General features: G+C 46.2%; 1 protein-coding gene across 2 annotated transcripts in view; it reads left to right on the top strand.

The window, feature by feature from the left end:
* The first annotated feature begins 2,915 nt into the window (after positions 1-2,915).
* RAF1 (Raf-1 proto-oncogene, serine/threonine kinase) overlaps positions 2,916-11,930 on the top strand; it is a 179,303-nt gene continuing 170,288 nt past the window's right edge. For both annotated transcript variants that reach the window (XM_089678716.1, XM_089678715.1), the window contains exon 1: positions 2,916-3,114. The gene's annotated coding sequence lies outside the window, so the exon portion shown is untranslated. The remainder of the gene's footprint in view (positions 3,115-11,930) is intronic.

Here is an 11,930-nt window from a genome sequence, read left to right as displayed (position 1 = left end):
ATGCAGCTGGACAGTCACTGGGCATGGGACCTAGAAGAATGGAATATGTATACTTATATTGTTCCAAGCTTACCGATGGAAATATGATATAAAATTCATACCTGGAGTTCAGCTTTAAGGTGGACCTGTCTCTTTTCTCTGCATGGTCAAAGTGCTGGTTCACTCTAAGCCTCCAAACCAGAGACTCCCCCTAGAAGGTAAGGCCAGCTACAAACTACACACATATCAGGTACACTGATCAGGCATAACAGTATGACCACCAACCAGAACATGACCACCCACCTAATATTGAGTAGTTCCCCCTTTAGCTGCTGTTGAGGCATGGACTCCACTAGACCTATGAAGGTATCTGGCACCAAGCCGACAGATCATTGCATCCACCAGCTTGCTTTCTTCACATAGTGCATCCTGGTGCTATCTCTTCCCAAGGTAAGTGATGCACTCGGCCATCTACATTATGTAAAAGAAAATGTGATTCATCAGACCAGGCCATCTCCTTCCATTGCTCTGTGGTCCAGTTCTGATGCTCACCTGCCCATTGTAGGAGCTGTTGGCTGTGGACACGGGTCAGCATGGGCACCCTGACTGGTCTGCACCTACACAGCCCCATACACAACAAACTGTGTGTTCTGACATCTTTCTATCAGAACCAGCATTTACTTTTTCAGCAGTTTGACCTACAGTAGATCTTCTATTGGATTGGGCTACAAGGGCCAGCCTTTATTTATTGATTTATATATTTCAGGTATTTATATAGTGCCATCAATTTACGCAGCGCTTTTACATATATATATATATATATATTGTACATTCACATCAGTCCCTAACCCTCAAGGGGCGTACGATCTAAGGCCCCTAACTCGCATTCATACATACACATACCAGGGCCAATTTAGACAGGATCCAATTAACCTAACAGCATGTCTTTGGAGTGTGGGAGGAAACCGGAGTACACGGAGGAAACCCACGCAGACACAGGGAGAACATGCAAACTGCAGGCAGGTGGTGCCCTGGTTGGGATTCAACCCAATGACCCTAGTGCTGCCAGGTGGAAGTGCTAACCATTTAGCCACTGTGCTGCCCCTTTGCTCCTCATGTGCATTAAAGCCAAGTTCCACCCTAATGGGGAAGTTCTGCTTTAAGGCTCATCCCCGCTCCCCGTTAAGGATCGGCACCTTTGGGGAAGCGGGTACCCAAACTTTCTAAACAAAGTGTCCATCAGACTTTAGGAGAGCCAGACTGAGGCCAGCTGGTGACACGTGACGGGTCCCAGAAGACTACAGGACCATTCACAAGGCGCAGTGCTACTCATGCATGCGCAGTGGGCACCCGGCTGTGAAGGGGGAAGCTGTCACAGCCAGGTGCCCACACTGAAGATGCCGGCCAAGAGAGAGGACCGCCAGTGAAACCGGCTGCAGCAAGGACTCAGCTGGACTGAGGGACAAGTGTCTGTTTTCTAAGAGTCATCAGCTACAGTTTTTACTGGCGACTGGCTTTTAGGGCCATCTCACACTGGAACACAGTGCAATGTGCAGGGGGTATCATTGTTACTTAATGACACCCCAAATGCAGGTTGCGAATGCAGTGCATTTGCCTGCACTGGATCACATCGTTCAGTAGTACCATGCGATCTGGTTGCTGTGCATTTTACAAAACTGATCGCATGCAAATCGCATAGTATTCATAGTATGAAGTGGCACCCTTACATATCAACATCAGGGACAACATGTTCACTTGCTGCCTAATATTTAGATTGTAAACTCCATGAGCAGGGCCCTCCTATTACTTCTGTATTGAACTGTATTGTAATTGTACTGTCCCCCTTTCAGGGGCATCCCTAGGGTTGGTGTCACCCGGTGTGGTAACACTTGGTGACACCCCCTCCGACGATCCCCGCAGAATGGATCAGATCTGCGGATTGAGCATAATGGATCGGATTCCAATCCATTATGCTCAATCTGCAGATCCGATCCATCCTGCGGGGATCGTCAGCTTGCTTTACAACTTACTTTTTCGTGGAGAGGGTCCGGTGTCACCCCGTATAGGTTGCATGCCGACGATCCCCGCAGGATGGATCGGATCTGCGGATTGAGCATAATGGGTCGGAGTCCAATCCATTATGCTCCCCAATCTGAGACATCCTGCGAGGATCGTTGGCTTGCTTTACAATTTACCTTTTCGTGGAGTGGGTCCGGTGTCACCGTGTATAGGTTGCATGCCGACGATCCCCGCAGGATGGATCGGATCTGCGGATTGAGTATAATGGATCGGAGTCTGATCCATTATGCTCCCCAATCCGATACATCCTGCGGGGATCGTCGGCTTGCTTTACAATTTACCTTTTCGTGGAGCGGGTCCGGTGTCACCCCATGCGGTAGGTGTCACCTCGTGCGGCGCGCACCCCCCGCACCTGCCTAGGGACGCCCCTGCCCCCGTTATATTGTAAAGCACTGAGTACACTGTTGGTGAGATATAAATCCTGTATAATAATATATTCCACCAACCTACAGGTGTCATTGTCATCACTGCTCTTCACTTTACCTGTCAGGGGTCATAATGTTATGGCTGATCAGTGCATATCTACCACACACCCCCATCCCCCCCTCTTCTGTCACTGCAGAAAAACTTCGAAGATATTCCTGCTCTCGTGTGGGCGGGGTCTCCTGGACAAGGGAAGAACCGCCTGCACGTGGGCGTGGTTTATGTCAAGCAAGGGGGCGTGCTAATTATTCAATGTGATCCAATCAGGATCCTCGAAGGCGTGCCCTTCTCCGTGCCGTTCTCAGTTGGCAAGGGGGGCGTGTTTCGTACGGAAAGGGAGCAGGCGGAGCCATTGGACAGCGGGCCGGGGAGAGGCTGTGAGCAGGGGGTTGGGCGGCCCATGAACGCTTCTGTAGTTGTGTTAGGTTCCTCCCCGATCTCTAGTGATGTTTACTAATGGACGCGTCCACCCCCCCTCCTTCCCTCAGCTATGCGCGGCTCCGAGCTCTGGGACAGTGAGAGTCGGGAGTGACTGAGCGGTTGCTGTGTCTCGGCTTCTCTGGGCTGCGCGCCGCCGGATATGTGCTGATTCGTCCGGACTTCAGTGCTCGGGACCCCGGAGCTGCGGCTGAGGTACATGTCAGTGAGCGGCCAGGGGGGGCGGCTGGACGGGCACTTTTCCCGAGACTTCTCCCGCGGTGTCCGGCTGCCTCTGTGAAGGAGTCGCTGTGACTGGCGCTCCGCCGCTCTCACCTTCCAAACTTTGTCCACTTCAGGCGGCCTGTCCCCTCACCCTGCAGGAGAAGGGTTCCCCGCACTACATTGCTGGTTACCCATAGCAACCAATCAGCTTCCAGTTCTCACTTCTGCTGCGCAGGATTGAAATGAAGCAAGTGTCCTGATTGGTTGCCATGGAAAGCAGCCCATTGATTGGTGGCACACTCTTCACACGGGGTGGGGGGTTGTAGTCTGCTTGTACATTTCACACTTTTCTACACTTTTTTTCTGTGTTGACACTGAGGCAGTGATTGTGTAATGGGCCTGTATATGTAGTCTGTGTTCTGCTCTATGGAGGGGGAGCTGTGTGCTCTGTGCTGTACATTGCACTGATCTGGGACAAGTTTGCTGAACTCCTCTGAGTGATGATCACGGTGGGTTGGTGTCACATCTCCGTGCATGGACTGATCCATCTACACACAGCGTATGGCCCGCCGCAGACACCGGGATCACCAGTCAGGGCTTGTGGGGGCAGCGGGGGTCATGGGGGGGGGGGAGGTGATTGTCAGCTGCTAAAATCAATGTTTACCCTGTGGAAGAGGAGCTGTGCTGAGAGCAACCGAAATCTGTGTATATAGTAGAGTGACCGACACACATAGGGGTAGTATAGAGGAGTACGGGGCAGATGTAGAATAGTTAGGGGTAGTATAGAGGAGTACGGGGCAGATGTAGAATAGTTAGGGGTAGTATAGAGGAGTACGGGGCAGATGTAGAATAGTTAGGGGTAGTATAGAGGAGTACGGGGCAGATGTAGAATAGTTAGGGGTAGCATAGAGGAGTACGGGACAGATGCAGAATAGTTAGGGGTAGTATAGAGGAGTACGGGACAGATGTAGAATAGTTAGGGGTAGTATAGAGGAGTACGGGACAGATGTAGAATAGAGGAGTACGGGACAGATGTAGAATAGAGGAGTACGGGACAGATGTAGAATAGAGGAGTACGGGACAGATGTAGAATAGAGGAGTACGGGACAGATGTAGAATAGAGGAGTACGGGACAGATGTAGAATAGAGGAGTACGGGACAGATGTAGAATAGAGGAGTACGGGACAGATGTAGAATAGAGGAGTACGGGACAGATGTAGAATAGAGGAGTACGGGACAGATGTAGAATAGAGGAGTACGGGACAGATGTAGAATAGAGGAGTACGGGACAGATGTAGAATAGAGGAGTACGGGACAGATGTAGAATAGAGGAGTACGGGACAGATGTAGAATAGAGGAGTACGGGACAGATGTAGAATAGAGGAGTACGGGACAGATGCAGTATAGTTAGGGGTAGAATAGAGGAGTACGGGACAGATGTAGAATAGAGGAGTACGGGACAGATGCAGTATAGTTAGGGGTAGTATAGAGGAGTACGGGACAGATGTAGAATAGAGGAGTACGGGACAGATGCAGTATAGTTAGGGGTAGTATAGAGGAGTACGGGACAGATGTAGTATAGGTAGGGGTAGTATAGAGGAGTACGGGACAGATGTAGTATAGGTAGGGGTAGTAAAGAGGAGTACAGCACAGATGTAGAATAGAGGAGTACGGGACAGATGCAGAATAGTTAGGGGTAGTATAGAGGAGTACGGGATAGATGTAGTATAGGTAGGGGTAGTAAAGAGGAGTACAGCACAGATGTAGAATAGAGGAGTACGGGACAGATGCAGAATAGTTAGGGGTAGTATAGAGGAGTTCGGGACAGATGCAGTATAGTTAGGGGTAGTATAGAGGATTACGGGACAGATGTAGTATAGGTAGGGGTAGTATAGAGGAGTACGGGACAGATGCAGAATAGAGGAGTACGGGACAGATGTAGTATAGTTAGTGGTAGTATAGAGGAGTGCGGGACAGATGCAGAATAGAGGAGTACGGGACAGATGCAGTATAGTTAGGGGTAGTATAGAGGAGTACGGGACAGATGTAGAATAGTTAGGGGTAGTATAGAGGAGTACGGGATAGATGTAGTATAGGTAGGGGTAGTAAAGAGGAGTACAGCACAGATGTAGAATAGAGGAGTACGGGACAGATGCAGAATAGTTAGGGGTAGTATAGAGGAGTTCGGGACAGATGCAGTATAGTTAGGGGTAGTATAGAGGATTACGGGACAGATGTAGTATAGGTAGGGGTAGTATAGAGGAGTACGGGACAGATGCAGAATAGAGGAGTACGGGACAGATGTAGTATAGTTAGGGGTAGTATAGAGGAGTACGGGACAGATGTATAGTTAGGGGTAGTATAGAGGAGTTCGGGACAGATGTAGTATAGTTAGGGGTAGTAAAGAGGAGTCCAGGACAGATGTAGTATAGTTAGGGGTAGTGTAGAGGAGTACGGGACAGATGTAGTATAGTTAGGGGTAGGATAGAGGAGTACAGGGCAGATGTAGTATAGAGGAATATGGGACAGATGTAGTATAGAGGAGTACGGGACAGTTGTAGTATAGAGGAGTACGGGGCAGATGTAGTATAGTTAGGGGTAGTATAGAGGAGTACGGGGCAGATGTAGTATAGAGGAATACGGGACAGATGTAGTATGGGGGGTATGGGAGGGGTATGAGCCCTGGGTGGTGATGTAATATTGAGGGTATGGGGTAGCACCATTCTACCAAGGGGTAATGGAAGGTAAGGATAAAAGGGTTGTGCCAGCAGTCTCCTATTGAGGGATGGAGGGGTAACATTGAGGCTTTTGGGGTAGCTGCATCATATGAATGGACCACTGGGTAATACGAAGGTGAATAGGCCGGCAGCCTCATGTTGAGGAGCAGTGAAGTTTTATATTTAGAGGAATACCAAAGCAGTACCATGTCGATGGTTGGCTACTATGGAGGTGTATGGGACAGCAATGTCATGTTGAGGGTCAGCGGGGTAATATTGGGGTACATGAGGTCATGGGGTGACATGAGATATCATAGACAGTAAAGTTAGGTTGAGGATACTGTGAGAAGCCTAGTTCCGTGTTTGTAGCGTGGTGTAGCAATCCTTTTAGTATTGTAGAGCAGATAATGTCATTATGGGGTGTTCCATATGAGGGTCCTGGATGGAGTTTGTTGCTGCGGCTCCTGGCAGGATCTTGCTGATGGGATGACGTTCCATGCTTGCCATACACAGGGCATGTTCTGATCAGTTTCTTCCACTATTGATAAGTTTGTACCATTTTCAATGAGAAAACGATTCAACGTATCTCTCCACCCCACCTTCACCCCTACTTATAGATATGATCCATGTGTTACAAGTTGGTGGCCAGTCGTCTAGGTCCCTAAAGTTGTTTCTGAGACGGCACGCTTGTATTCGGGTATTGCTGTGTGTATGGAGTCGCATAGTGTGTCGGATAAATTCTACTCTTTGTTGCAGAAAACACAGAACATTGTAGTCCTCTTGGGAAATACAGCAGGAATATAATTTGGATGTGTACAGTAAGCAGTTTTTATGTTGGTTTATGTTTGCACTGGAGAAGGGTTGATGGAGTTCATTAGGACCTGTCAGGTATTGAGAAATGTTTCCATTTCGGGCTAACAATGATGTCAGTATTTTTGCTGGTCTCAGGTTTGTTAGGATATTCAGTGTGAAGGGTGCTGTGAGACACTTTGATACAGATCCAGCAGAGTTACACATTGGAGATACTTTGTTACCAATGGCATTGGGTTTGTTATTCATTCCCATTTGTTTGCATTTCATTCCAAGTTCCTCAGTGTGTAGGCTGTGTACACAGGCTCTGAATGTAATGCATATCCAGCACCCGTGCCGCATTTGGTCAGCCTTCTGACAACCCACCAGCTTTGAGGATTGCAGAATCACTGCTCTAAGGCCTCTATCACAAGAGCGGCTAAGGGGTGGTAAAACCAAAGCATTTGAGCCACAATTTAACAGACCTCCCCCCAACCACTCGCCTGAAAACTGACATTCTCATCACTTGTTAAATGCCTTCTAAAAAAAGTGATTCAAGTGCAAATCACTCTTCAGAGGGCACCATGCATGGGAACAAGTGCCAAGACTTTACAGAAAGAATTGCAGCACAAACTGATGACAGCTACTTGTTTATATAGACCACAGCCCATGCTGGCCTTTGCCTTTGATGTGCTCCTCTTGTGGGTTTGTGTTGTCACTCTAGATAGTGAAGGGAAATTTCCTTAGACTGGCTTGTAGCACTTAGTTTGGTTTATTTCTTTCTATGTTGGCCATCCTTTTTCTCTTTGCATTTTATTCCCTCTGATCTTTAATAATCAATCTTACTGTGACAAAAGTAAATTTTAACGCGATTGTAATAAAAAACAAATATGTTCTACCTACGCGCTGTATGTGATGGTTTTGCACACCGCAGCCCTGATCCTCCTTTTTCCAGGTACCCCGCTGACGCTCCTGCCTCCTCCCCCCTGCTGACTGCTCCCATAGCAAGTCACTTGCTCTGGGGGAACATGTGCATGCTCGCTCCCAAGCCGGCTTTGTGTGTCCATTGAAGAGTAGTTGTACATGTCTGTCTGGAAGTACTATACTGTACTCTTGGCAACTAGTTGGCTTCCTGCTCTCATCACAAATGACATTGATAAAAAAAATGTGGTTGCCATTGGCAATATAGGCATATATTTCAGATACTTTTTTATTGTTGATGCACAGTAAAGTGGTGTTCTGCTGCTTGTACTCATTGAATATATTTTATCTGCATTGTCTAGTGATTTTTTTTTAAACTGTATAATTAAGTGTTCTTGCATGGCAAGACCACTTACTGTTATCTCACATATATATTCTTATTATTATGGCCAAATTTACCCCCCTAACTCCTCCCACAGTTTTTACACTACATAGACAGTAATATACCGAAACGTGCGGATTGTTCCTGATTGGTGTGCTATTACTTTGTGGAACGTTTTGCCGAATGGTTCACGAAATATCGGCGTTTTTGTGGTGAAATTGGTCCCATAGGAATGAATGGCGGAATGTTCAAAACTAGAGTGGGAGCTGACAAAAGCTAGAGTGTGAGCTGAAAAATCAGAACATGATTTCTAAACTGCCATCACTCATTTTCAAGCCCACCTACACAAATCTTATATCAAAATGTTCAGCTATCCCTGCTGCCACTAAAAAGGTCCACGGCTGAGCTATAGTCCTGATAGTTTTCACAATATGACCATTTGTTTGCAACTCATGCTGCCTATTGACAATCATTGAAACTCCACTCTAGCCACCTCAAACTTGAAGGGCAATTTCTAAACTGCGACTGTGCCTTTATTTTTAATATTTCAGAGACATACTATGCATCAAAATGTAGGTCTGGGTCTTCTGATTCTCACAATATAAAGCTCTTTGGCGTAGGATTTAAACTACAACCGTTTGTAGATGGCAACCGCCAGTGAAGTGAGCAAGTTGGAGCAGTTTGTTTTAACCGCTCTTCTCTGCCCTTGCTGTAGAGTGAGTTGCCATAGGAACCCAGGTGTGTGAGCAGGCAAGAACACTTCACACAATTTCCCTAGAAATTGTAGCTTTTCTAGTTGTGCTTGTTATTAGTCATCTGCTGTACTTCCACAAATTGTCCAATGCCATGTAGAACAGAGATGGTAAAGAGCAGCCAGCCTCAACCAGGGTTCTCTGGAATGCTGTAGTTCCTCCTGAGGTTGGTGTGGGATCCTTGTGCCGTAATTGACCTTCTGAGTTCCAGGACTAATGCCACTTGGTTGAACCAGCTGTATGATACCAATGATCTTTTTAGCTCTCTGTATCCCCTGGTTCACACAGATGCAACTTGTCATGCTATTTGACGTCAAATTGCATGACAAGTCACACCATATGATTGGCAATAGAACCGTTCTAATCAGCGCGACTCTGGCATCGTCAGAGTCGCACCAATTTGAAAAGTAGTTCCTGCACTGCAGATTTTTGGTGCAACTTGCATTGACATCTGTGCATGAAGTCGCAACTAAAGTCACACTGACACAATTTCAAAATCGGATCCAGTGTGAACCATGGCTTAGGGTGGCATCCCAAGGTTCTGTTCATACAACAGGTGTGACCAAGTGCGTACGTTTTTTTTTTTTTTTTGTGCATCTCTGTGGATTTCATTTGAGACAGCCTATTAAAGCCCAACTTTGGGCAAATTGTTTTTTTCTTCCCATGCAGTGGGGCTGTGGCCACACTGCATGAGTTAAAGTGTTACTAAACCCAGGACCCTGCATCCACTATATCTTGTCTCCCACAGTACACACAACATGGAAGTGCAATTATTTTAGGAAATATAAACTGCTAAATACCTTTTAATCATCAGCAGTTAGAGCAGTCTTGTGACTTCTGTCTGTGTCCAGCCCAGCACTAGCAAAAGCTTGTAGGAGTTTTCTTTCTTCTCTAGGAGGATGCAGAACCCCTGACCTATGTCTGGACAGTGCTGATTGGCCCTGTGCTGATCACATGCACTCTCCCAAGAAGAAAAAAAAAAAACTCTAGCAATACACACTAAGCTGAGCATGTGCATGCCTACGGTTCAGTGTGGAAATGAGGTGGTCGCTAGAAAAAGGGGAGGAACAGAGAAGAGCCTTTTTATACAATGCAGAGGATTAACCCCTTAGGTTCCACAGTGAGTATAACAAGCATGCTTTACTGCATATACAGACTAATTTTTCTATTGTGGGTTTAGTAACACTTTAACTACTCGTCTTGTCTAGGGGTGAACACAGACCCTGTACTCACCCGATCCTTCAAACCTCTGGAAAACTGTGCTCTTCCAGGTCCAGCAGTGGACTGTTTTTGACGTCTTCACATGCTGAGCTGGGTTATGGGCATGTTGACATCAGGAGCAGTCCACCACACAAGGCTGCCAGACCACGGGGGGGGGGGGGGGAGAGAAGGAGCTGTCTTGCTCTGGGATGATTGGAAGATTAGGTGAGTATACCTCCACTCTCCAATTCCCTAGACAAAAACGAGCTGTTAACCCATGCAGTGTGGGCACAACCCCACTGCATGGGAAAAAGAATTTGTGCGGAGTTCAGCTTTAAGTTTATTATTCTGCCTGATGCTCAGGAAAAACTTTTTTGCATGTGAAGTAGAGTAAGGGGGGTATTCTTCCTACTACCCACCAATGTAAGAGCATATTCTTCCCAATGACCCCCCCCCCGTGACTTTTATCTGGGGTTTCCAGGGATGTAAAAAGACTTATGCAGGCCATAGACGGTTCGAAAATCGGCCAATTTTTGCACTGTTAGAGGGTTAATTTGTCGGCCGGTTTTCGCAGTTTTTTTCCACTTTTGGGTTATCGGTCATGTTGGAAAATTCGTGGAAAACGGGCGATTTTCGCGGCAATGATGGCCAAATCGTACAATCGTTTTAACGAAAAAAATATGCGCATGAGCCATAACCTGCAAGGAACAGAAATTTTGGCTGTTAAAGGGGGTGAACTTTATGACTCGGTTGGCCGATTTTTGTAATCGTTGGTGGTAACGTTGGTTTAACGAACGACTGATTTTTCGTTTATCATTTGAAAAACCGCACGGTTTTCTATCCGTCTATGGCCTGCATTAGAGATGCTGATCTAAAGACATTTTTTTTTTCCATTCAGATTGCTGCAGTTTTAACCTCCCTGGAGGTATTCCCGAGTGTAGCTCGGGGTAAAGTTTCAGTACCACAAGCGGTAACCCCGAGCTACACTCGGGCTTACCATGTGGCGCTGCTCCGGGATCCCTCGATCACTTACCTTGTCCTGCGCTCCCGCGATGTTCCTTCTGCAGTGTCCCCTGTAATGTCTTCCGGCGGATGCCGGCATCTGTCATCTGGGTTCCATCCCCTGCGAGCGTCGGGACGTACTGGGACGGAACTGGCAGGAAAATGACAAAAAGTGACATTCACTAAATACAAAATCACATAGTAAAACATTACTGTATCAAACCATTTCACATACATGTTGTCCCGAGTGCTTTGTCCTGTGCCCTGCCTGCATTTTTACTGTTCTTTCTGCCTGGAAACTGAGAAATGTCCATGGCGTCCAAAAAGTGTCCCTTTAGCTCAAAATCGGTTTTAGACCAGCTAGAGAACAGCGATAGTAAATCAGAACCACTTGCAGAATTGAGTGATAATGATTTGTGGGGAAATTCGTCATCAGACACTGAAAACGATTTTGCGACTTTGCTCAGCGATGTGCGAACTTGGCGCTATATTTCAAATTTCAGTGTTTTTAGTTTGATTATATTATTGAATTAAATATATTATTTTTTATGATTATTTATTATATTATAATTTATGATTTCGTGTTTCAAATTTTAACGTACCCGGGATGTTTACTAGACTCTTTGGACAGATTTCAGTGAGTTATTCCTAAAAATTACAGGCCCACAATAAAAAAAATACATATTTCCATGCAAAAAAATGTACCGCTTTGAGCACAGAAATATGGACATAATCAGACCGCTAGGGAGGATAAGGTATCTGTGATGTATAATAGAAAAAATAACCCTCGTCTTCCACTTCCACTGATGGGTTTTTTTTTCTTTAAGCAAAAGTTACACAACGTCAAAGAATTTGCAGCAGCCAAATGTTATTTTCTAAGCCTAGCGTTTTTGTGCCAAGATCTAACCCTGTGTATAAACATGCTTAAATCTTCTGGGTGGAAGTGTCAGCTGGAATTCTTGCGCTTTTTTTTTTTTTTTTTTTTTTTTTCTTTATAGAAAGGAGCAGTCATTCTATTGAATGAACATGCATTCTGTCCATTAG

This window comes from Staurois parvus, unplaced genomic scaffold, assembly GCF_062004578.1.
Source record: "Staurois parvus isolate SC_StPar_1 unplaced genomic scaffold, SC_StPar_1.0 ptg000209l, whole genome shotgun sequence".
NCBI classification, from domain to species: Eukaryota; Metazoa; Chordata; class Amphibia; order Anura; family Ranidae; genus Staurois; species Staurois parvus.
This window is presented reverse-complemented; position numbering and strand designations above follow the sequence as displayed.